This window comes from Aquarana catesbeiana, linkage group LG10 (genome assembly GCF_042186555.1).
Source record: "Aquarana catesbeiana isolate 2022-GZ linkage group LG10, ASM4218655v1, whole genome shotgun sequence".
In the NCBI taxonomy this organism is placed as follows: Eukaryota; Metazoa; Chordata; class Amphibia; order Anura; family Ranidae; genus Aquarana; species Aquarana catesbeiana.
In genome coordinates, this window is record NC_133333.1 from 220,336,620 (window position 1) to 220,361,742 (window position 25,123).

The following is a 25,123-nucleotide window of genomic DNA, read 5'->3' on the forward strand; positions in this document are numbered from 1 at the left end:
GTTGGGGGTCATTTTAGTCCCTGTCAGTGGTACTAGGATCTGGGCAGAGCTCAGTGTTGGGGGCCATTTTATTCCCTGTCAGTGGTACTAGGATGTCGGCAGAGCTGAGTGTTGGGGTTCATTGTATTCCCTGTCAGTGATACTAGGTTCTGGGCAGAGCTGAGTGTTGGGGGTCATTTTAGTCCCTGTGAGTGGTACTAGGATCTGGGCAGAGCTCAGCATTGGGGAGTCATTTTATTCCCTGTCAGTGGTACTAGGATCTGGGCAGAGCTCAGTGTTGGGGGTTATTTTATTTCCTGCCAGTGGTACTAGGATCTTGGCAGAGCTGAGTATTGGGGGTTATTTTATTTCCTGCCATTGGTGCTAGGATCTTGACAGAGCATAGTATTGGACGTTAGTTTATTTCCTGACAGTGGTACTAGAATCTGGGCTGAGTGGCAGTGATCATGGGGAATGGAATAGAACATTCCCATGATAAATTAGTGTCTCTGACACATTCACGGGTGATTGCCGCAGCGCCTTCCTAGTTTTTTCCTTTTCCCGTCTCCAGACGCTCTGGAATATGTAAAGAGCCGTATGTGATAGACGGGGGAATGATTATATCCACATCTGTAATAATATATGGCGGCCCAGCCAGAGTGTATGCATCTATAGAGAGAAAATCCACCGCACACATCCAGCAAGTTTATTTTATGTTATCCGCCCGCAATGAAATGACTCTCCGCCGCCAACCGAAATCACAGCCATTTCTATGCAAATTCTGCAGATTGTTTGCTGCATGGTGGAAGAGGGTCCAACTGCCATGCAGATTATACTGAGGATTAAATCCCGAATACAGGACAAGAGAAGTGGTACTGTGCAGAGTCCATACATACAGAATGATAACAGGTAATGAGAATTACACCCAGCATAGTGAACAAGAGAAGTGCACCAGTTTTGAAAAGCACTGAAACTGGATTGCAGGGTTGTTTTGTTTGGTGCAGGCAAACGCACTACATTTGTGACGTGTCATTAACATTGCACTGACACTCGCTACAGATTTCAAGGGCAGTGCAAATTGAACGTGGTGCAGGAAATGTGCACGGATCGGGGGTATCCAGCACCCCATTTAAGTGTAAATTGGGGCTCAGAGGCATTTGACTGCTGTGTGCCTCTCTGAATGTAGAGGACATTAGGTGGCCCCCTCAGGTAATGCTTGTTCTTTCTAGTGATATTGGTGCTTTGTTGAGGCAGTGGGAGACATTGGCTCCTGCTGCTGTCAGTCAAATACTGTTACAAAGCAGCGTAGGGAAGGGTTGAGCTGTGCTGTCTGTGTCTATGGATGCAGGCAGCGTGGCTCAGGATCGAGCCAGCAGGTGTATCACAATAGGAAGCAGTTTCCTGTGGTGGCACACAGAGAAGAGGAGGAGCCACAAGTGCCGGCTGGGGACCCGAGAAGAGGAGCATCAGGGCCGTTCTGTGCAATTCAATGCCACAAAACAGGTAAGTATGACGTGTTCGTTATTTTAGAAAAAAAGAAAAGAAAAAATAATAATTAAACTTTACAATTGCCTAAGGGCAGATGGATTACAAGAAGTAAATGCTACATGAATGTTCTGCCCTTACACAAGATGGCCACAGCCAGAAACGCTAGGGGGTATTTTTCGAAGTGACTTCTCAACAAAATAAAGCATGGAGACATGGATGAATGGTTGAGTTTGTGTTGAATATTAAAGTTGTTGTAAACCCTGTACTATCACTTTACCAACAGGTAAGCCTATAATAAGGCTTACCTGTGGGTACCGTAAATATCTCCTAAACTTGCACCATTTAGGGGATATTCACTGAATCCGCATGTGCCGACGTCATTGGCACATGTGCACTGAAGAAACGGCTCACTCGTGCCGTTTCTTCAGTAGCTGTGCCGTGACCAGCAGCTCCCGCACGCACGTGCAGGAGTGATGTCAGCGCGGCTCTGGCCAATCACAGCTTCGGCCAAACCCTGAAATAACTCTGGGAGAAGTCACCGGTCAGATCGGTGTATGGGGACTGCTGCAATCCATCTAAGATAAGTATTTCATAATGTAGCTAGTATGTGATGCATACTAGCTCATTATGCTTTTGTCTTGCACGTTGTTTTTTTTTTTTTTTTACTACCACTTAAAAAATGAATTAAATTGTGTTTTCAGGTTGTGGTGCTCAGATACATGTTAGTTCTGCTGTAATGTCTGTTACTTTTTCCAGCTAGGCTGAGTTTTGTTTACATTTTCTGCGCTCCATAGGTGTCTCCTGAGATCAGGACATTGATTGTTTATGCCTGTGGTTGATGAGGCATTTCCAGTAAAGTGGGCGGTACCAAATGTCTGAGTTATGAATAATGATCATCTCCAGCCAATCACTGAGGGGTTTGTTCAGTGGTGGGTCTGAGGGAAGGTAATAAATGATTGGAGCAATCTTCCAGAGAGTTCTTTCTCTCCTGGGCTTAGGATGGAGAAGATGTGAAGGAGTGTTCTCTGCTGAGGAGAAAGTCCAGTTTCTGGATATAACAAGAAGAACTCTCTGCTCACCATTCCAGGTACCTGTGACTGCTATCAGAGGGCCAAATATTACTCAGGGGCCCCTTCACACCAGGTACAGGCTACCACAGCCCCAAGACAAGGCGGGAAGCCCTTTCCCCTCTCATTCCAGTTCAGGCCTACAATGCCTTTTATGCCAGTACATCATGCACAGCATGGGGTAATACAGTCCAATGCCTCGCACAATGCTGCCGCCGCTAGAGCTTTATAAAATGTCACTTTTGATTAAAAAAAAGCAGAACTTCAGTCCGTCTCACAGGTGGCTCCTCCTCCCCGACAGCGTCGTTACTGCGCATGTACAGATGTGCCAACCAGCTCTGTCTGGCCTTTGGGTCCAGACAGAGCCCATCGGCACATCTGTGCATGTGCAGGTGATTTTCTATGCAATCGCTAACTAGGACGGGGAAGAGTTTGGACTCCCCAAAAGCCATCTTTGCACATGTGGGAGAATCCCTGCACGTGCGTGGATGGTTGGGGAAAACCGGCGCATGTGCAGCTGTGCTACAGGAATTTCTCAGGTCCCAAAGCCCTGCGGCCCATCTGCACATGCGTAGTGGGCGGGGAGAGAAAAGGTCATTCTTGCCTAGGTGAGAAACACAGAAGTGCTGCTTTTGAAGCACAAATAAATGAATAAAGGGAGGGGGAAGGAGGCAGGCTAACGTGACATGATCATTAGGATTAAGGGCCGGTTCAGAACGCGGAAAGGCGTGTTCCTGCACCATAGGTGATCAATCTGCATGTGGGGGGCAAATTATTGTTAATGGCATCACAAATGCAGTGCGTTTGTGAGCATCAAATCGTACATCTGTACCATGCGGTTTGGTGCAGTGCGTTTGTTAAAAGTAGTGCATGCACTACTTTTTCCGTGGTCCAGTGTGTTTTGCAGTCCATTCAAATGAATGGGCTCTCAAAACGCACCACATGCAAGCGCGCACGTTCCCACTTGATCCTAATGTGAACCGGCCCTAAGTAAATAGTTGAATGTGTGCTACGTGTCCCTGTGCGATTCACATGCAGTTCTGGACAGTTCAATTCCAGCCCATTCATTTTAAATAGTCTGAAATCGCACTGCATCAAAAGTAGTGCATGCACTACTTTTGGGAACATAAAGGCTGTCAGATCGCATTGTACATTTATACCATACGATGCGCCGCGGTGCGGACAAACGTGTTTGTGACCTGTATTTGGGATGTTGTTAAAGTGGTTGTAGCCCTAAAAAAAAAGAAAACAAAGATCCTGTTCGTTTAAGGTTAGATCTACAGCACAGTGCTTGTGCTGTGTAATTTGTCCCCTCCTATCTTGTAATATTCCTGGTTGATCAAGCCAGTTCCTGTGTCCCCTTGTCAGTGCTGACCACGGTAATCATGGCTGCTGAGCCATAATCAGCATGATCGGGTTACGTGCCTCCGTCATCCTGCTGTGAGTCTCTCCCCTCTACCCCTCCATCCCTGCCTGTCAGCGCGAGAGCGGCTCTCCTCCCCGGCCCTCCCTAATCAGCTGCAATATGCAGCAAATATACATGTATCCCCTCTGGATTATGCTGCAGTTAACTACTGTGTATGTGTTTTTTTTTTTTAATGAAAAGGCTAAATATCTTTTCCCACACTGCCGATGTGCGGTCTCATGATCCCCCTCTGCTAGCCAGCTGACATCACAGGGAATCTCGGCCCCTCCCACTTCTCTTCATAGATCGGGGAAGAAGAGTGGAGGAGATCACGTGACTCCACAGCTGTGGTGTGGAAAAAAGGTATGAAAAGTAGGGCTGCAACTAACGATTATTTTCATAATCGATTAGTTGGTCGATTATTGTTTCGATTAATCGATTAATCGGTCAATAACCTTAAAGAAAAGTGTGGTGTATAATTTAGTTAGTATGTAAAGTTTTAAAAAAAAAACAATGTATTCTTAAATATCTCTATGCAGTGGTAAATATAAACAACCAACTATATGGTTAGGGAGCAAAATATTAAATCCACTCTGAGAATAACAGACAGAAGAGATATACTATATATACACTATTAGAAGAGAAATACAGTTTTTTGGCCAATTTGTTGTTGGGCAGATTAAAAAATACAAATTGCTGCAAAAACGAATTACATGCTTTTCTGCAGCTTCTCCATTGAAGTATATTGAACCAAAAAAGCACCGTTTTGCGTTAAAAAAAAAAAAAAAAGTCCCTGACCCTTTCCAAATACGCAGCGGCTGAAAAAAAGTATAGTTGTGAACGTGTCCCATAGAAAACCATGTTAAATGAACTGTAGTGTGTTTCTGCAAAAAGCACCAAAAAACACAAAGATGTAAACCAGGTCTAAAATGTTTAGTAACATAATGGGGTTAAAAAAAAAACTAAACTGAGCCCTTTATAGTACAAAAAAAGCAAATGATCAATACTGTAAGGGGTTAATTTTTTTACTGTAGAACTGTGAAAGTAATATTTACAGTAGCGATTATTTTAACCCCATTATGTTACTGGCCGATTAATCGATTATGAAAATAGTAATCGATTAATTTCATAATCGATTAGTTGTCGATTAATCGATTAGTTGTTTCAGCCCTAATGAAAAGAGAAGTGTGTTTTTTTTGCATAGTCATACTTACCTAGGTGAATGCAGCATCAGCGTCTCTTCACTGAGAACCGAGCCACAGAACCTCACTGATGCTCGGTTCTCTCACCTCCCCTAGTGGAGAGCTGCTGTCAGTCAGCATCTCTCCTGCTCTGCTCCTTCAGGCTCATTGGAGCGCTGAGCTGTGGAAGGGCAGGGAGCGGCCATCTCAGCGGCTCACTGAGAGGCTGAGACTGCCATCAGTCCAGGCAGCTGGCGGATCCAGACTTCCTAAGTCGGGGTGACCCGGTGCGTTGACTGATTGCAGTGACGTCAGCGAAGAGCGGACTTCAGACCGCTCTCCGCTGAAAACGAGTCACAGAAGTCCAAAACAAATTGCACTCCTGTCACCCTTGGAAGAAGCCCAGCCTAAAATGCTCAGGCTGGACTTATCCTTTAAAGTGGTTGTAAACCCATTACAACAACTTTATGCTACAGATAAGCCTATAATAAGGCTTACCTGTAGCTACCCAGGATATCTCCTAAACCTGCACGGTTTAGGAGATATCCCCTTTCCCTTGCATGTGCCGATGACATTGGCACATGCACACTGGGGCAAACTGAAGCTATGGTACATATGTGCCGTTGCTTCGGTCTGTGTGCCATTACCAGCGGCTGCCACTCGCACGCGTGGGAGTGACGTCATTGCGGCTCTGGCGCTGTGATCGCCGGAGCCGCGATACCCGGAAGTAACCCCCGGGAGAGAAGTCGCCGGCCGGTGGGGGAGACGAGGGCGGCTGCGGGGGCTTAGTTCTCGGGTAAGTAATTCATAATGAGCTAGTATGCTATGCATACTAACTCATTATGCCTTTGTCTTGCAGGGTTTTTTTTTTTTTTTTTACCAGGGTTTACAACCACTTTAAGCCTTTTCATTTAACCTCCCTGACGGTATTCCTGAGTGTGGCTCGGGGTTTAATTTCAGCACTATTAGCGGTAACCCGGAGCCACACTTGGGATTACATCTCAGGATCCTGGTGCAGTGTTACTTACCTTGTCCCCAGGATCCTGCGATGTCCCCCCCGCGGTGTCTGCAGGCTCTGTCCTCTGCCCGAAGCCTCTCTGTGCCAGGCTCCATTCCCTGCGAGCGCCGAGACGCACGGGGCGGAGCCTGGCGGCAAATTCAAAAAAATTTAAAAATCATAACACATACAGTACTGTAATCTTACAGATTACAGTACTGTATGAAATAATTTCACATCCCTTTTGTCCCCAATGCTTTGTCCCATGCCCTGCATGCAGTTTTATATGATATATACTGTTCTTTCTACCTGGAAACTTGAGATTGTCCATAGCAACCAAAAAGTGTCCCTTTACGTCAAAAGTGGCTTTAGACCAGCTAGAAAACAGCGATAGTAAATTAGAACACTTGCAGAATTGAGCAATAGTGAATCGTGGAGAAATTTATTTTATTATTATTATATTATTATTTTTTTTAATTATTTATATTTATTTATTATGTTATAATTTATGATTTTGTGTTTCAAACTTCATCATACCCGGGATATCTACTAGACTCTTGGTGGACAGATCTAAGTGTGTTATTGCTAAGAATTACAGGCCTAAAATATAAAACGCCAAATTTCTATGCAAAATAATTGTACCGCTTTGAAACGCAAAAATCTGAAATAATCATACCGCCAGGGAGGTTAAAAAACATACATAGTAATTAATGGCAGCATAATCCGGAGGGGATACATGTAAAGCCACTATGTGACTTTACAAACACTTTAACGTTGCACTGACACATGCTGCAGATCGCAAGGGTGGTGCGATTCGAGTGCGGTTCAGGAAATGGTCATGGAATGCGGGTTTCCCGCATGTCATTCTAGTGTGAACAGGCCTCAAATGTATATCAACATTTCACAAGGGTGACAGTCTCTACTGCCCTCTGAAAAGTGATTTACTTTGGAGGGGAAGAGCAGGGGCTTCCAGGTTGTTCAGGAGGCGGAACCTGCCACCTCCATCGATGCATATTTTTTGGCTTTTTTCTTTGAAGCTATTTGTTCCCCTGTAGTCTGTTAAATATACCCTTGAAAGTGTTTTGTGATATCTTTTTGATAAGATGCTCTTCACCCATGCTTTTTTCAGTTTCATTGCTCTAGCTTACCTCTGAGGACTACAAAACCATACTTGTGAAACATCAACAGGACAGGAAGTAAGGGGAAATTTCTCCATCAGACCCCCAAATAAGGACCCTTCAACACAGGCAATTAGATCGGTCCACCTGTCAGTTTTTCAGGATTGGAAGGTCCATGCATTCCTGTGGACTGGTCTGTTACACCTACCTACTTCAGAGTCCGATCAGGCCCGCTAAAAAAAAGTTGAGGGCAACTATGTCCTCTTCCGTTTGGGTGGACCGGAACGAAGGCAGCCAGATGTAAACAGAGTCCATTTACTCCTGGCTGCCCACAGCGCAGAGCAGGGTCTGTCTGTGCATAAACTGAGTGGACACAGGCCTGTTAGCTGCCCGCTCTGCTCTGATCAGCAGAAGACCAGCTTACAGATCCCTTGCTGATTGGAACAGAATGCGTCTGTGTGAACGGGCGCTAAGTGTGAAAATAGCAGCAAATTTGTGAAAACTAAAGTGACTGGCGGCCGTCTTTACGTTTACCCACCATAAATCAAGGATTCCACCCCGAGATGAAAATGTTAGCCTTCCATAGTACTTTGGAGGGTCACCCTTCACCACCCCAAGAGGATGAGTGTCATGTTCTCTTTTAGGGCTCATTTACACTTGCTTCACCAAAGCCTCATCGAAGCCCCACCAAAGGCTCATTGAAGCCTCATCGAAGCGGCACCAAAGCCTCATCGAAGCACCAAGCAAAAGCAAGGTGTAAACAGGACTTTAAGCTAACCATTTTATTTAGTGACAGGACCTTTGACTGGTGTTCAGAGAGCTTTAACAAAGCGTGTCTGAAGCAGTGTTTTGAAGGAAGTGTAAACTAGCACTTATAGTCAGTAAAAATCCAAAATGTTTAATCAGTTATATTATCAGACTGATATCTGTGCAATTTGATTGTTCATGGTTCCTGAGATAATTCTGGATGATAATTCATTTCTCTTTTTCTTTATAAAATGACATTATATGAAAGAGCTAAAAAATCCTGAACCTTTCCATCAATTCCTCATATTCACAGAAGCACCAAAATCACAATACAAAACCCCAAAGGAAAAACGTACAATGAACTATTCAGAAATAAAATGAGCTGAAACCAGGTTAATGAGGAATTAACAAGACTCTTTCATGATAAAGGAATGTATAAAACATGGAACCCGGGAAATATATATGCGAGAAATAGAGGATGACTCTCTACAGAGAACACCGAGCTCCTCACATCAGTCTCTGCGGCTGAAGAGCTTATAATCTAATGTCCCACCACAGACACACACTATTATTATTATTATAAATTTTATAGCTGACATATTCCTACAGTGATGTGCAGAGAACATGTAATGTACTCAGTATCTTGAGGTATGGTCGAGATCAGAGGTACTCCTGGATCTGTGAGTGACCCTAAACTTGGGGCACAGTGCTTGGGTGATGAAATCTGTGTGTATGTTATAAAATGTGGTTGATTGCAGCAAATGGAGTGTCCTCTCTGATGGGACGGATTGCTTGCAGATGGAGGGTCTGCGCTGGTGGGAGATTGCCTGCAAATCGAGGGTCTGCCTTGGTGGAATGGAATGTGTACAGATGGAGGTCTGCACTAGTGCGACGGATTGCCCACAGATGGAGGTCTGCACTGGTGGGACAGATTCCCTACAGATGGAGGGCCTGCACTGGTGGGATGGATTGCCTACAGATGGAGTTCTGCACTGGTGGGCTGGATGGCCTGCAGATGTAGGGTCTGCACTGGTGGGATGGATTCTTACAGATGGAGGGTCTGCACTGGTGGGACGGATGGCCTGCAGATGGAGGGTCTTCACTGGTGGAACGGATTTCCTACAGTTGGAGGATCTGCACTGTTGGGACAGATTCCTACGGTTGGAGGGGTTGCACTGATGAGATGGATTCCTACAGTTGGAGGGGTTGCACTGATGAGATGGATTCCTACAGTTGGAGGGGCTGCACTGGTGGGATGGATTCCTTCAGATGGAAGGTGATCACTGGTGGGATGGATGGCCTACAGATAGGGGTCTGCACTAGTGGGACGGATTCCCTACAGTTGGAGGGCCTGCACTGGTGTGATAGATTCCCTAGAGCTGGAGGGTCTGCACTGGTGGGACGGATTCCTACAGTTGGAGGGTCTGCACTGGTGGGACGGATTCCCTACAGATGGAGGGTCTGTACTGGTGGGACAGATTCCCTACAGATGGAGGGTCTGTACTGGTGGGACGGATTCCCTACAGATGGAGGGTCTGTACTGGTGGGACGGATTCCTACAGTTGGAGGGTCTGCACTGGTGGGACGGATTCCTATAGTTGGAGGGTCTACACTGGTGGGACGGATTCCCTACAGATGGAGGGTCTGTACTGGTGGGACGGATTCCCTACAGATGGAGGGTCTGTACTGGTGGGACGGATTCCTACAGTTGGAGGGTCTGCACTGGTGGGACGGATTCCTATAGTTGGAGGGTCTGCACTGGTGGGACGGATTCCCTACAGATGGAGGGGCTGCACTGGTGGGACGGATTCCCTACAGATGGAGGGTCTGTACTGGTGGAATGGATTCCTACAGATGGAGGGTCTGTACTGGTGGAATAGATTCCTACAGATGGAGGGGCTGCACTGGTGGGACGGATTCCCTACAGATGGAGAGTCTGCACTGATGGGACGGATTTCCTACAGATGGAGGGTCTGCACTGGTGGGATAAATGGCCTACAGATGGAGGTCTGCACTGGTGGGACGGATTCCCTACAGATGGAGGGTCTGCACTGGTGGGACGGATTTCCTACAGTTGGAGGGTCTATACTGGTGGGACGGATTTCCTACAGTTGGAGGGTCTGCACTGGTGGGACAGATTCCCTACAGATTGTGAGTGGCTAAAATCACCAAGAGATGCAGCATGATGGGAAAATGCGTCTACATGAGACCGACTCCCCAACATCTACCCACCTGATTGTTATATCATTATTGCTGGAGGTTAAAGAATTTATAGAAAATTTTCTTGTCATCTTCTAGTTTGGCCCTACAATTCTCTTCTCTGCCAATCAGACACACAAACCCAGCCTCTGGTACTTGTGCACTTCTTGGCTCAGTTTACAAATGCTTGACACAAATGGGCTCCTTCAGCAACCTTTCACTTTGTGACTTTCTACACAGTAATGTGGCAGTCTGATCACTGGAGGGGGGCTGGGAAAGAGGTTGTGTTTGAAAACTCTGCTAAGCATTGTACTATCTCTGACATGCACAGTTGGATGGAGATTTTCTTGTGTATGTCTATTAAGAATGCGCATTTGGTTTTCTCCTGTCTTTAATTGATACATCGAATGACTCCAATTCCTCATAACATTTCCATACATAGTTACATAGTAGGTGAGGTTGAAAAAAGACACAAGTCCATCAAGTCCAACGTATGTGTGTGATTGTATGTCAGTATTACATTGTATATCTCTGTATGTTGTGGTCATTCAGGTGCTTATCTAATAGTTTTTTAAAACTATTGATGCCCCCCGCTGAAACTACCGCCTGTGGAAGGGAATTCCACATCCTTGCCATTCTAATGCCCTGTACACACAGTCGGATTATCCGACTGAAAATGTTCGATGGGATCTTGTTGTCGGAAATTCCGACCATGTGTAGGCTCCATCGGACATTTTCCATCGGAATTTCCGTCATACAAACTTTGAGATCTGGATCTCAAATTTTCCAACAACAAAATCCGTTGTCGTAAATTCCGATCGTGTGTACACAATTCCGACGCACAAAGTTTCACGCATGCTCGGAATCAAGCAGAAGAGCCGCACTGCCTATTGAACTTCATTTTTCTCAGCTCGTCGTATGTGTTGTATGTCACCGCGTTCTTGACATTCGGAATTTCCGTCAAGATTTGCGTGACCGTGTGTATGCAAGACAAATTTGAGCCAACATCCGTCAAAAAAAATCCATGGATTTTGTTGTCGGAATGTCCGATCGTGTGTACAGGGCATTACAGTAAAGAAACCTTTACACAGTTTAAGGGTAAACCTCTTTTCGTGTCTTAATAAACTCCCTTCTGCACTAAAGTTTTATCCCTATTGTGGGGTCACCAGTACGGTATTTGTAAATGGAAATCATATCCCCTCTCAAGCGCCTCTTCTCCAGAGCGAATAAGTTCAGTGCTTGCAACCTTTCCTCATAACTAATATCCTCCAGACCCTTTATTAGCTTTGTTGCCCTTCTTTGTACTCGCTCCATTTCCAGTACATCCTTCCTGAGGACTGATGCCCAGAACTAGACAGCATACTCCAGGTGCGGCCGGACCAGAGTCTTGTAGGGTGGGAGAATTATCGCTTTATCCCTGGAGTTAATCCCCCTTTTAATGCATGCCAATATTCTGTTTGCTTTGTTAGCAGCAGCATTGCATGCCACTGCCGAGCCTATCATCTACTGTGACCCCCAGGTCCTTTTCCATCCTAGATTCTCCCAGAGGTTCTGCCCCTAGTGAGTAGATTGCATTCATATTTTTGCCACCCAAATGCATTATTTTACATTTTTCTACATTAAACCTCATTTGCCATGTAGTTGCCCACCCCATTAATTTGTTCAGATCTTCTTGCAAGGTTTCCACATCCTGCCGAGAAGTTATTGGCCTGCTTAGCTTAGTATCGTCCACAAATACAGAGATTGAACTGTTTACCCCATCCCCCAGGTCGTTTATGAACAAATTAAACAGGATTGGTCCCAGCACAGAACCTTGGGGGACCTCACTTCCCACCCCTGACCATTCCGAGCACTCCCCATTTATCACCACCCACTGAACTCGCCCTTGTAGCCAGTTTTCAATCCATGTACTCACCCTATGGTCCATGCCAACGGACCTTACTTTGTACAGTAAACGTTTATGGGGAACTGTGTCAAATGCTTTTGCAAAATACGGGCCTTCCTTTATCTAGATGGCAGCTCACCTCCTCATAGAAGGTTAATAGATTGGTTTGGCAAGAACGATTCTTCATGAATCCATGCCGATTACTGCTAATGATACCGTTTTCATTACTAAAATCTTGTATATAGTCTCTTATCCCCTCCAAGAGCTTGCATACTATTGATGTTAGACTAACTGGCCTGTAATTCCCAGGGATGTATTTTGGCCCTTTTTTAAATATTGGTGCTACATTAGCTTTTCTCCAATCAGCTGGTACCGTTCCAGTCAGTAGACTGTCAGTAAAAATTAGGAACAATGGTCTGGCAATTACTTGACCAAGTTCCCTAAGTACCCTCGGGTGCAAGCCATTTGATCCCGGTGATTTATTAATGTTAAGTTTCCCAAGTCTATTTCTAATTCTGTCCTCTCGGCAGCCGGGCCTTGGAGCTGAGCGCCTGCATATTTGCATGCAATAGCGCCGGCAGAGCTGTGCTGAGAACGTGCGCCCTGCATGCTCCCAACACAGTTACTGGCTACTAACTGAAAGCTCCCGTTCGCGCCTTGCGATCAGGAGCTTTCCGATCATGTGACAGCTAATCAAGGTGGTCACATGACCGTAAGCCCCACCTCCCGGCATACTAACCCTCTAAAGGGCTGGCAGACACCAACTGAACCTTCATTTCAAATCAACTCAATATATTCTAAGTTCATCAAAAGAAAAGTTGTGCAAAGTCTTACTGTTTGTTTCCTTTACAAAACAACCACAAGTGGAAAAGCCTGTCCCCTGCCCACATGCTGCAGAGAAGGACCCTTGCTCTGTGTGGAAGCAGTGGTCTCTGTGCACAGGTATGACATGCCACCTGCTGAGTGCCCATGAGATCTTTCCAATCAGCAGGGAATGCTGTGAATTTCTGAGCTGTAGTTCTTACTCAGTGGGCGGGAAGGGGGTGTCAGACCTCTGCGGAGAGACCACTGCTTTCACACAGAAATAAAGGGTCCTTCTCTGCAGCATGCCAGTGGGGACTGGCTTTCCTATTCAGGTCTTGGTTGTTTTATAAAGGAAATAAACAAGCCCTTAGAATGTATCTAGCTAATGTAAAGTGAAAGTCCACTTGCGCTTTAAGATGTATGTTCCCTCTTATCGGGTACAGAGAGCTTAAAGTGTTACTAAACCTGTCTGTTTTTTTCTTGTTCTGATGGAACCCTCATTTAAATAAAGAATGTTCAAAAACAAAAAAACTTAGTGCTACTAAACCCACAACAGTAAAGTCATTCTGTATACTGTATGCAGTAAAGCATGCTTGTTATACTTAGGAACCTAAGGGGTTAATCTTGTGCATTGTGTAAAAAGGCTGTTTGATCCTGCTTCTCTATTCCTCTCCTTCTTTTACTGTCCCTAATCCATCTGCTGAGAGTACAGAGCCTTTGGGGCACTCTGTGTATGCTCAGCTTGGTGTTTATTGCTAGAGAGTTATTTTTTTTCCTGGGAGAGTGCATGTGATCAGCACAGGGCCAATCGGCACTGTCCAGACAGAGGGTCAGGGCTCCTACAGCCTCATAGGACAGTGGGAGGAGAATGAAAACTCCTCCTACAAGCTTTATCCAGAAACTGATAGAAGTCACAAGACTGCTATAAACTGCTGATAAGAAAAGGTATTTAGCAGTTTATTTACTAAAAGAATTGAATTTCCATGTTCTGTGTACTGTGGGAGTCCAGATATAGTGAATGCAGGCTCCTGGGTTTAGTAACACTTAAATATCTAACCATAAAATGTTCCTGTACGCTGGATGATCTTAGGAACCATTAGCTTGGCACTGACTGGTGTTTGCTCCTTTCATGGCTTTAGCAGTACTTTATATGATGGAATTGCTGGCAATCGCTGAGTGTAAGCACAGGTTGCATTTTCTGTCTGTCTGCAGACACTCAGACTTCGGCACACTGCCGATGTCGTCTGGCATTTTTTAGTTTATTTAATTAAATAAACCATGCAGGCGACGCTGAGCTGCATCAGTTCAGAGCTGATAATAACGGCTGCAGATTAGTCGATAAACCCCCGCGAATTCCTGTCTTCATCTCATCGCCGTGACATCACTGGATGGGGGCACCCCACAGGGAGGAGTGACGGCGGCTTATCAGGATAACAGGGGGTGGCAGCTTGCTAATTTGTGCTTTATACCGGGGCCGTAGGCGGCTTTTCTTATTAAACCGTCTGCTACCGTACAACATAACTGCAATTCCATAATCAGATTGAATGCCGCACTGGTTAACCCTTTTCCTGGTGGCGGCGTGGAAGATGTGAGACCAGAGGGTGTGTACCGTCCAGAGATACGGATGTTACTCTGATATGTCTCTCTTCTTCTCCCCAGGGGTAGCAGAAATTATCCAGCGGCACGGCCGGAGACGTTTCCTGTGCCGCATTTTGCGCTAGGAGTCACGTTGGTGTGAGAGACGAAGATTAGCTATCCACCGCAGTTATAATGTAGCTGCGGAAAAGTGTGAATGACTCCCGCACATTGTCGCAGCATCCGGCTGTATTTTCGCCTGAAGGTTCATTATTGTGACGTCCACATTATCCTGATTACCCAGAAAATTGGCTATGATTTGCATGCGAAAGTGCGCTCTGAAAATGCAACTTTCCTCCCAGACTGCAGAAAATGAAAGATTCCCCGTCTTCGGAATTAGAGGATATTACACTTTACGACTCATTCGCCGTCCTGACACTAATGTAAACGCCTCATATACATTAATCGCCCTTTGTAGCCGGAGGCAGAAGAGGAAATCAGACGTTTTCATCCTCATTTCAGTTTGGGGAGATGCGTGCTCCGCTGGGAACGCGCAGTGCGCCGCAGATTGTATAAACACATAAACATGCAGATAATTACAATATAAATGGAGTCTCCGCTCTCTGCAATGTACCTGTGATTTAGCTACACGCAATGTTAATATGCTGACCCCTGCACGTCAATCTGAGCGGAAAGTGCTGACATCAATGCTAATGGATTAGAGGAGACGATCCTGCAGACGATAATAGATAGAGAGCATTGTAAGAGGGCAGTACAGGGACTTCTCCTCGGTTAGTAACCCCTTCTCGATCAGTAGCCGTCTTCCCTTTTAGAACTGCAGTGGAGAGGACTATACAGTGCGAGCATCTATCCGTGCTTAGAAGATAGGCAAAAAATGGAGAAAGATTATGGCAGAACAGGTTTAGGCAAGGCTGTTTTTTTATTTTTATTCCCAAGCTCAAAGGGCGCAACAACAAAACCCCAAATATGTATGTGAACACACAAAGTGCCCTTAGGGTGTCCATTGGTTCCCTTCTGAGGAGGAAGGACCCTTCCCTGACCCCTCGGTGCGCAAGGCTCCTGACGGGGGTAAGGCACACTCAGATCCAGGGACCCGGTTCCCCACGATCAGCTGAAACCTAAAGGCCACACATCCTGCCCGTAGACTTCAGGGTAGGCCCGAAGACCCACATCCCACCATCCAAGTGAAAAAGGAAGACATACATAAATTCAGAGTGACACGCACGTGGAGAGAAAACATAATATTGCAGAAATTAAAAGGTGCTTCTGGAGGTTCAGAGGCAGGCACATGTAGTCTTGTTAGCTGATCATTGTAAGAAGACAGAAATCACAAGCTGGGAGGAAGTGTGTTTGACTTCTGGGCTCTGTTATCTATGTTAACTGTTGATGATATAAATGGCCTGGTCATAAGTATACCAAGCATGTAAACATGTATGCATGTTTATACCCTCCCATGTTAGCACATTTATATCTGCTCTCATTTATATCTCTCTATATACCCTTGTATACCCTGCCTCTATAAGCACATAATGTATGTATGCTCTTTCTATATGTACATATAACCCCCTACATACACATGTACACTGCTTCCTATATATACATGTATACCCCCATATACACATGTAAACATTTTTTTACAGACGAGTTCTCTACCTCTAAATGTACCATGTGTATTGTGTGTGCTGTATACTGTTGTGTGTTTTACCACTTGACCTCCGGGCTGTTTTTTGCGATACCCCTTTCACACTGGGGCTGTGGCCGCGTTAGCGCTAAATGATGCTTGTTTTAGCGGCGCTTTAGTTCTGTTTAAGTGGTGCTTTTCGGCCGCTAGCAGGGCTTGTTTAACCTCAAAGAAGGGGTTAAAAGCTCTCATGTTGCGGTGCTTCCGAATCGCTTTTCAGACGCTTTGGAAGCGCTGCCCATTCATTTGAATGTGCAGTGCGTTTTGGGAGCGCTAAATACAGCGCTCACAAACCGACCCAAATATGCTGCTTGCAGAACTTTTCCTCACGTCCCGCAAGCACACCACCCCAGTATGAAAAGTCACACTGAAATGAATGGGAGGTGGTTTTCAGATGCTTTACAGGCGCTATTTCTAGTGCTAAAATGCCAGGAAATTTTGCGATACGGCACTGTGTCGCTTTAACTGACAGTTGCGTGGACATGCGCCGCTGTACGTAAACAAAATTGATGTCTTTTTTTTCCCACAAATAGAGGTTTCTTTTGGTGGTATTTGATCACCTCTGCGGTTTTTATTTTTTGCGCTATAAACAAAAAAAGACCGACAATTTTGAAAAAAACATAATTTTCTACTTTTTGCTGCTATTATACATATCCCCCCCCCCCAAAAAAAATGTAAAAAATGTATTCATCAGTTTAGGCCAATATGTATTCTGCTACATATTTTTGGTAAAAAAAATCCCAATAAGCGTATATTGATTGGTTTGCGCAAAAGTTATTACACCTACAAAATAGGGGAAAGATTTAGGGACTTTTTATTTTTTATATTGTTTTTACTTGTAATGGCGGCTATCTGTGATTTTTAGCGGGACTGCAACATTGTGGCATCTGACCCTAAGTGACACCAATACAGTGATCAGTGCTATAAAAATGCACTAATCACTGTATAAATACACTGGCAGGGAAGGGGTTAAAACTAGGGGGCGATCATGGGGTTTAGTGTTCCCTAGTGCTTTCTTACTGTGGGGGGAGTGGACTAACAGGGAGTAGAGAGAGATTGCTGTTCTGGATCACTAGGAACAGTAGATCTCTCTCTCCTCCCCTGTCAGAATGGGGATCTGCCTTGTTTACATTGGCAGAACCCCGTTCTACCTCTGTGAGGAACAATCGTGGGTGGCCGGCGGACATCAAGTCCGCTGGACCCGCACGCGCGCTCCCCCTGCATGCATTGGGCTTGCGCGCCCACATGATCACATGCATGGACTGACGTACGGGTACATTGGTTCGCGCAGCCAAGCTGCCTTGCCACAGTGTATATGCGGTGGGCGGTCGGCAAGAGGTTAACTGACAATTGCGTGATCATGGAATGCTGTACCCAAATAAAATTTATATAATTTTTTTCCTCCCATATAGAGCTTTCTTTTGGTGGTATTTGATCACCACTGCATTTTTTATTTTTTGCACTTTAAACAAAAAAAGACAGTTTTTATAAAACAATATTTTTTACTTTCTGCTATAAAACATATCCAATGAAAAACTTGAAAAAATCTAATTTCTTCATAAATTTAGGCTAATATGCATTCTGCGACATATATTGGTAAAAAAATAAATGTATATTGATTGGTTTGCGCAAAAAATATAGCAGCTACTACCTATGTTATATATTCTGGAATTTTTATTTTATTTTTTTATACTAGTAATGGTGGAGATCAGTGACTTTTAGCGGGACTGCAATACTACGGTGGACAGTCGGACATCTGACTGACACTTTGTGGGAACCAGTGACACTAATACAGCGATGATCAGTGCTAAACATATGCACTGTCGCTGTACTAATGACACTGGCTGGGAAGGAGTTAAACATCTAGGACAGTCAGAGAATTAAATATGTGCCTAGCCAATGTTTCACTACTGTGTGTGGTGCTTTTACTCAGGGAAGTGATGGGTTTTATTCCTGGACACAATCCATCCATCCCTCCCATCAGAACGGAGATCTGCCTTGTTTACATAGACAGAGCTCTGTTCTAAGTCTCTGCCTGACAATTGGCGAGTGCCGGTGTTTTGTCAAATTAGCCAACTCGTCAGAAACTCCAACCATCTCACTTCCGGTTTCTTTAAACCATCAGTAATTGGAGATTTCGACGAATTGCTGTTTGGATACAACACGATTGTTACTCACTCCGATACTAACCAACAAAATTGCAGCCACAGAGACGACGGCAACTTTGTCCTTGTTAAACGATGTGGTGTCAAAATGTCAAAATCTTCCTGTACCGAACTGTATTCGGTTGCCGGTGTTGTGTCTAAACAGCAATTTGTTGAAATCTCCAATTACTGATGGTTTAAAGAAACTGGAAGTAAGGTGGTTGGCGCTTCTGACCAGTTGACTAATTTGACAGAACACCAGCGGACATCCAATGCCTAGCACCCGCAGATCAGCTTCTGCTGTGATTAATCACAACAGAAGCAGCACTCGCGCACACCCCCGAGATGGAATTCTGCGATTCTGCACAGATGGGCCGCCCTGAAGCAATAAACCTGGAGCCCCTCCTTACATCATTGTCCCCAGCAGTGGAGCCCCTCCTTACATCGGTGTCCGCAGCAGCAGAGCCCCTCCTTACATCTGGTGTCCCCAGCAGTGAAGCCCCCCTTACATCAGTGTCCCCGGCAGTGGAGTCCCTCCTTACATCAGTGTCCCCAGCAGCGGAGCCCTCCTTGCAGTGGAGTCCCTCCTTACATCTGGTGTCCCCTGGCAGCGGAGTCCCTCCTTACATCTGGTGTCCCCGGCAGCGGAGCCAGCCTCCTTACATCTGGTGTCCCCAGCAGCGGAGCCCCTCCTTACATCTGGTGTCCCTAGCAGCGGAGCCCCCCTTCTTACATCTGGTGTCTCCAGCAGCGGAGCCGGCCTCCTTACATCAGCATTCCCAGCTGCGCAGCAAAGCCCTCTTTCATGTGTCTGTCCCCAGCAGTGACAGCTACAGTTCCCGGCTTTCCCGTGTGTGCAGTGGAGAGGGGAGGGGCCTCCAATTGATCTGTGCAGCCTATAGGCTTCAATGTACAAGAAAATTGTCAACTTGTACACTGAAGAGAGAAGCCGATTGGCTGCCCCTCCCCTCTCCACTGAACACACAGGGAAATAGACCTCGCAGCGGCCACCATCTTTTTGTAGCCCGCCAGCCGTTTTTGCCTAAAACATTCCCGATTTCCCGGGACATAGGCAAAATCCCAGGAATTTATTCGGGACGAGCTCCGATTGGGACAAGGGTCCCAAAATCGAGATTGTCCCGGGAAAATCAGGACTGTTGCCAAGTATGCCATCGGACCATAGTATAAGATCTTCTCCTTCCTATCATAGGGATGTTACTGCAGCCTCTGGATATACAAAGCTACAGACAATGAAGCTACAGGCAATGTTTGTGCTATAGCTATGATGTGTTCTGAGCAGGATTTATGGATCTCGTTTCACGTTGTCACCTTTTCATAAAACAAACAACATACAGAAAGTGAAGCTGGGTGACAGATTGGGTCAGTGACCTACCACAGGATGTGTGACAAATATATTTCATGGTAGAAGGCTTCCTGGCCTGCGGCATATTTCCCAGGATTGCCTGTGACTAAATCTGAAATATCACAGGTTTATGGTAAAGATGAAGTTTGTTTTAAGAGTTGGGAAATAAACAGCTAATTTCTCCACCCACAATCCCTGAGCTCTGCCGTGACTCAGATATGGTGGTCTGCACTTATAGCTACACAACACTCACACCACATCTTTTTGTCACAGATCCAGATACAGGAGATGACGTGGCTGTGTACGCATTTCTTTCAGTTACTCATGTATATAGATTGGCAGTGTAAGCAATATACTCTATATCAAGGGTAGTGAAAATTCAAGGAGGTCTGGTCGCTAAAATAATTTTTTGGCCGAGGTCCGAATCACAAGTCTGTGCTATGAAAGATTGTATGCATCTTCTTTTCTTTTTTTGGCGCAAGCCACGCTCTCTGGCGCTTTTCTTACCGTTTCCTCCATGCGCTATAGTAATACTCTGTAAATGTAAATGTCCCCAGTAGTGTTCCCCCTTACATCAGGTGCCCCTACCAGAGTAATTCATTAAATTGGGTACACCCATAAATCAGTTGCCACAGTCAAGGCACCCTCTTATATTAGGTGTCCCCATCAGAGTGCCCCCTTACATCAGGTTTCTACATCGGTAGGCCCCCTTACCTCATTTGTCCCCACCAGGGTGCCCCCTTACATCAGATGCCTTCATCAAGTGTCCCTATCACATCAGGTGTGCCCATCAGAGTGCCACCATACATCAGGTGTCCCCATGACATCAGGTGTCCCCGTCAGAGTGGTCCCTTACATCAAGAGTCCCCATTACAGTGCCATCATACATTAGGTGTTCCCATCACAGTGCCATCATACATCAGGTGTCCCCGTCAGCTTACCCCCTTACATCAGGTGTCCCATTCAGAGTGCACCTTTACATCAGGTGTCCCCATCAGAGTGTCCCTTTACATCAGCTGTCTTCCATCACAGTGCCGCCTTACATCAGGTATTCCTGCCCCCTTACATCAGTCCCCATCTCAACAGTTGTGCCCATCAGAGTGCTCCTTTACATCAGGCATTCCCGTCAGAGCGCCCCTTAACATAATATGTGCCCATCAGCGTGCCCCCACTAGCATAAAATGTGCCCATCAGCATGCCCCTTATTTTATGTTAAGGTTCACTCTGATGGGCACATATTATGCTAGTGGTGGCACACTGATGGGCATTTATTATGTTAAGGGGCACTCTGATGGGCACAACAAAATGTGCCCATCAGTGTGAACGTTAACATACAATTATGCCCATCAGAATGCCCCTTATTTTATGTTAGGGGTACATTGATTGGCATATTTTTTCTTGTGCTCATGAGAGCACCCCTAACATAATATGTGCCCATCAGCGTGCCACCACTAGCATAATATGTGCCCATCAGCATTCCCCCTAAGAGAAAAGGTGCCCATCTTTGTACCCCTGTAGATATTAGATCCCACATACCTTCAGGACAGGCGGGTAGTGGAAGCCAGCAGAGGTAGAACGTTGCAGGGGCCGAGAGCTGCGCCAGGTGTCTTGCTGAAGGGGGCGGGGTGTGCATCATACCCCGCGGCCGGTGTTCTGCCGAGAAAGTTCCGTTCGGCTGATAAGTTCCCCCCTCTACTGCGCAGGCGCTGCGCCTGCGCAGTAGGATCCGGCGGAAATATCCGAAGCGGAATAGCTGAAAATCAGCTGTACACGGCGCCTGTAAGAGGGCCCCTCGCGGGCTCGCTTCGCTCGCCACGCTTCAGGCACGGCCTCGCTTCGCTCGGCTCTTTTAGATTCCCCCTCTAGGTCCACTTGGATGGTAGGGAAGGAACCTGGACCCAGAGCGCAGGCGCCGTGTACAGCTGATTGTCGATCTTGAGCTTCGGCTATCTCCAGCGGCTGTTAGTAGTTCGTACTGCGCAGGCGCTGCGCCTGCGCAGTACAGGGGGGAACTTATCCGCCGAAGGAACTTATTCGGCAAGACACCGGCAAGGAGTGAGTCGGGAGCCAAGAGAAAACGAGCAGCAGGGGGCGGGCACGCACGTGATGTCACGCCTTACCTCGCCGGGTGCCGTGAGATAGACAGCAGCAGGGGGCGGGGTGCACATGCAATGTCATTGGCTGCAGGGACACCCGCTGTCCCTGCGGCGGAGGCACTTTACACTGGCAGCCTGACGGTCCGAACAGAAGCATCGCTCGGTCCGTGTTCGGACCGCGGGCCGCCATTTGATGACAGCTGCTCTATATCATGGATAGAATTAATCAGGAATCTGAGGCTACAATGAGCTGGGATTGTGTCAGGGCCCACACAGTCTCATAAAGATAATAGTAAAGAGTTAGTTCACCTCATCAAAAACTGCCTATGCAGGTAAGGGGTGACTGTAAATAAAAACAAACTGCAGTTTTGACCAAAGTTAAAAAAAAAGCCCTTGCTACAGGTGTAGACCATTTACGTATCTCCTGAAGTCTTGCTGAAAAATTCCAAGAGATGGCATCCCATCCTACCTTATTGCCAGGACGTTGCTATGACACTCCTAGCTGTTACTGCTCACTCATCCCTTTATCACAGGAGTGAGCTCTCAAACCTCTACACGTGTGGTCCACTATCTCCTCTATCACAGCATTGCTGAGCTCAGAGCTACTGCAAACAGGGGAGAGTGCATGCGAGGTGGTTTGAATTGGCTGGGAGTGTCTAAGCAACTTCGTAGCAACAAGGCAGGATGGGATGATGCCATCTCTGGGACTTTTTCTTGCCAGGTTTTGTGAGGTATGTAAATGGCCTGCACCATTAGCAAAGACATTATTTAACGTTGGTCAAAATTGCACAGTTCGTTTTTATCTACAGAGGCTCCTTTTCGGTATAAGCAGTTTTTTGGTAAAAGTTGAACTAATCCCTTTTCAACTCTGAGGACAGGCAGGATGAAGCACAAACGGGCCTGTTTGTTACTGTTACCTGCAGTCTTAATATCTGCATTAAGGGCTGCTGTGTACTGTAAGGCTCTGTTCACACTAGTGCAACTTGTCATGTGACTGTGGACAAAGTCACATGACAAGTCGCAGCCAATTCATTTCAGTAGGACCCGTTCTGATCTATGCAACTTTCAAAAGGTTCCTGCATTGCTTTAATACAACTGTGATGTGACTTGAGTGCCAGAGTGAAAAGTTGCATTAAAGTCGCACTGAAAATTGTGCGACTTTGGAGTCGCACTAGTGTGAACAGAGCCTCATTAAGGACACATTGACAGCAGTAGCCATCTATCTATAACTGAACCTACCAGGATCCACTGTGGTCAGAACATAACCAGTGTGAAGTAGCGGTACACTCTGTTATAGTGTATCTGAAACCCTAACTGATGTGCCTGCCAGTTTCACAGTCTCTACCTCCATTATCACTGGAGCAGAAAGCATCCTGGGGGTTTACAAAATGTTAGTTGTCACCAGAACAGGAGATGGGGGGAAAATCTTCCAATGGGGACACCTGATCTGGTGACGACTGTCTAAGGCTAATGACACATGGGCGATTTTCTCACAGCGATTTTCCACCTGTTTTGTTACAGCGACTTGTTGCTTTGAAAAGCATAATGACTTTCTGTGGGATCACTAACTGAATTTTATTTTTTTAATGCAACAAAAACATTTTTATTAAAGAGTGATAAACACAAGTTGGTAGCTTTACAATACAGTACAGTGCAACTACACAGCAAAAATGTACTTTTACAATAAAAGCATAATACCGCAACCAAGAGGTCACAAAAACCCTTGCATAATACCTTTCAATCAGCATTAAGCCCTAGTAGTTAGCTGAACATTTTTAAGTGATTTGTCCCTCTGCTGCTTAGCAATTGGGATTCAAGAGCACTTAGGCTTGCTGGCAAAAATCGCAAGCGACAATCGCTCTTAATCCTTTTCTATGAAATGTTGCAGCAGTTGCAATGCTGGCTATAGATGACTAAAGGAGAGCAATTTGTAGCAGAGCACAACCCAAGTCTGTAGCAAATCATCAGCATCTCTAGCAAAAGAAAATCACTAGCTACAAATCAGAGAAAATTGCTGTCATCGGTGATTTGTAGCAGCAATTACTCTGTTATAAAAGATCTCCTTTGTGTCATTAGCCTAAAACCTCGTACACACGATTGGATTTTTTGTCCGAAGGGCGTTGGCCCCAAACTTGTCTTGCATACAAATGGCACACAATTGTCAGCCAACAAACACGAACGTAGTGACGTACTACGTGGTTTTTCAGCTCTTTAGCACCACCCTTTGGGCTCCTTCTGCTAATTTAATGTTAGTAGAAGTTTGGTGAGTGATTCGCGCTTTTCATTTCGCGGCTTTTAAGTTCGTTTCTGAACGACCTTTCGTCAACCAGCCATGTTGTGGAATTGGAGGAGATAACATGTTATTTATTATTGGCCTTGGAGTTATTGCTTTGACCCAAGTCCAGTCCAGGAACAGGAGGAAGGAGAATTTCTTGGTTGCTTTATTAATTGTGACCAATTATGTCATATGCCTTTGCTGCGGGAGCTCCAGGAGAATAATCCGGATGATTTTCGGAATTATCTCCGGATGACGGACCCCTGCTTTTACCAACTCTTGGCATTGTTAACCCCCTATATTAAGAAGCAGGACACATGCATGAGGCTTTTATTTTATTTTTTGGTTGAATAATGATTTGATTTGGTATATTTTCTATATTTTTGGATGTATAGAATGCACTTTTTGGTTAAGTTCTATTGGCAGATAGCATGTCTAATGTTATTTGTTTTCTTTTTTTAGGCTGCTTTCACACTGGGGCGTCGGCGATAAAGCGCCACTATTTTTACCGAACACTGCATGTTGTTTGGTGTTCTGCAGAACATCTGAACAACCAAAGTTCGGCCCGAACTTATGCTCGGGCCGAACCGTTCGCCCCATCCTTAGTCTTAATGCACAATAAAAAAATTGTTTAACACCTTCCTGCCGAGCGTACGCAGATGTGCGTACTCGGATTTCCGGGGTTATACCGGGATGATGCCCGCAGCTGCAGGCATCATCCCGATACCGTTGTTTAGAGCAGGCGATCGACTATCTGAGTATAACAACCGATGCGGCTAAAAGCCGCTCAGCTATTATACCGGAGGAGCGGGAGGGGACGCCCCCCCCTCCCGCTGCCTCCCGCTGCTCTTACCCATTTCATCAGGAGGCCCGAGGCGGCTGGGGGGCGGTTGGAACAAAGCCGTGGGCGGCTTCATTCCAGCCTCCTAATCGTAAACAGGGAAGAAACGTCATGACGTTACTTCCCGTTTACTCGGCTGCCAATGGCGCCGGTTTAAAAAAAATACACAGTATTCAGAATCGCCATTTTCGGCGAGTACCTGTCACCACCTATTACTGTCACAAGGGATGTTTACATTCCTTGTGGCAGCAATAAAA

General features: G+C 45.8%; 1 protein-coding gene across 2 annotated transcripts in view; it reads left to right on the forward strand.

The window, feature by feature from the left end:
* Positions 1-25,123, forward strand: part of NTM (neurotrimin) — a 1,068,699-nt gene that overhangs the window by 113,640 nt on the left and 929,936 nt on the right. Inside the window, exon 1 of one of the 2 annotated variants that reach the window (XM_073603342.1) lies at positions 2,536-2,554. The exons of the other annotated variant lie outside the window; for it this stretch is intronic. The gene's annotated coding sequence lies outside the window, so the exon portion shown is untranslated. Of the gene's footprint in view, positions 1-2,535; positions 2,555-25,123 lie in introns of those variants that run through there. 2 annotated transcript variants of the gene reach the window in all.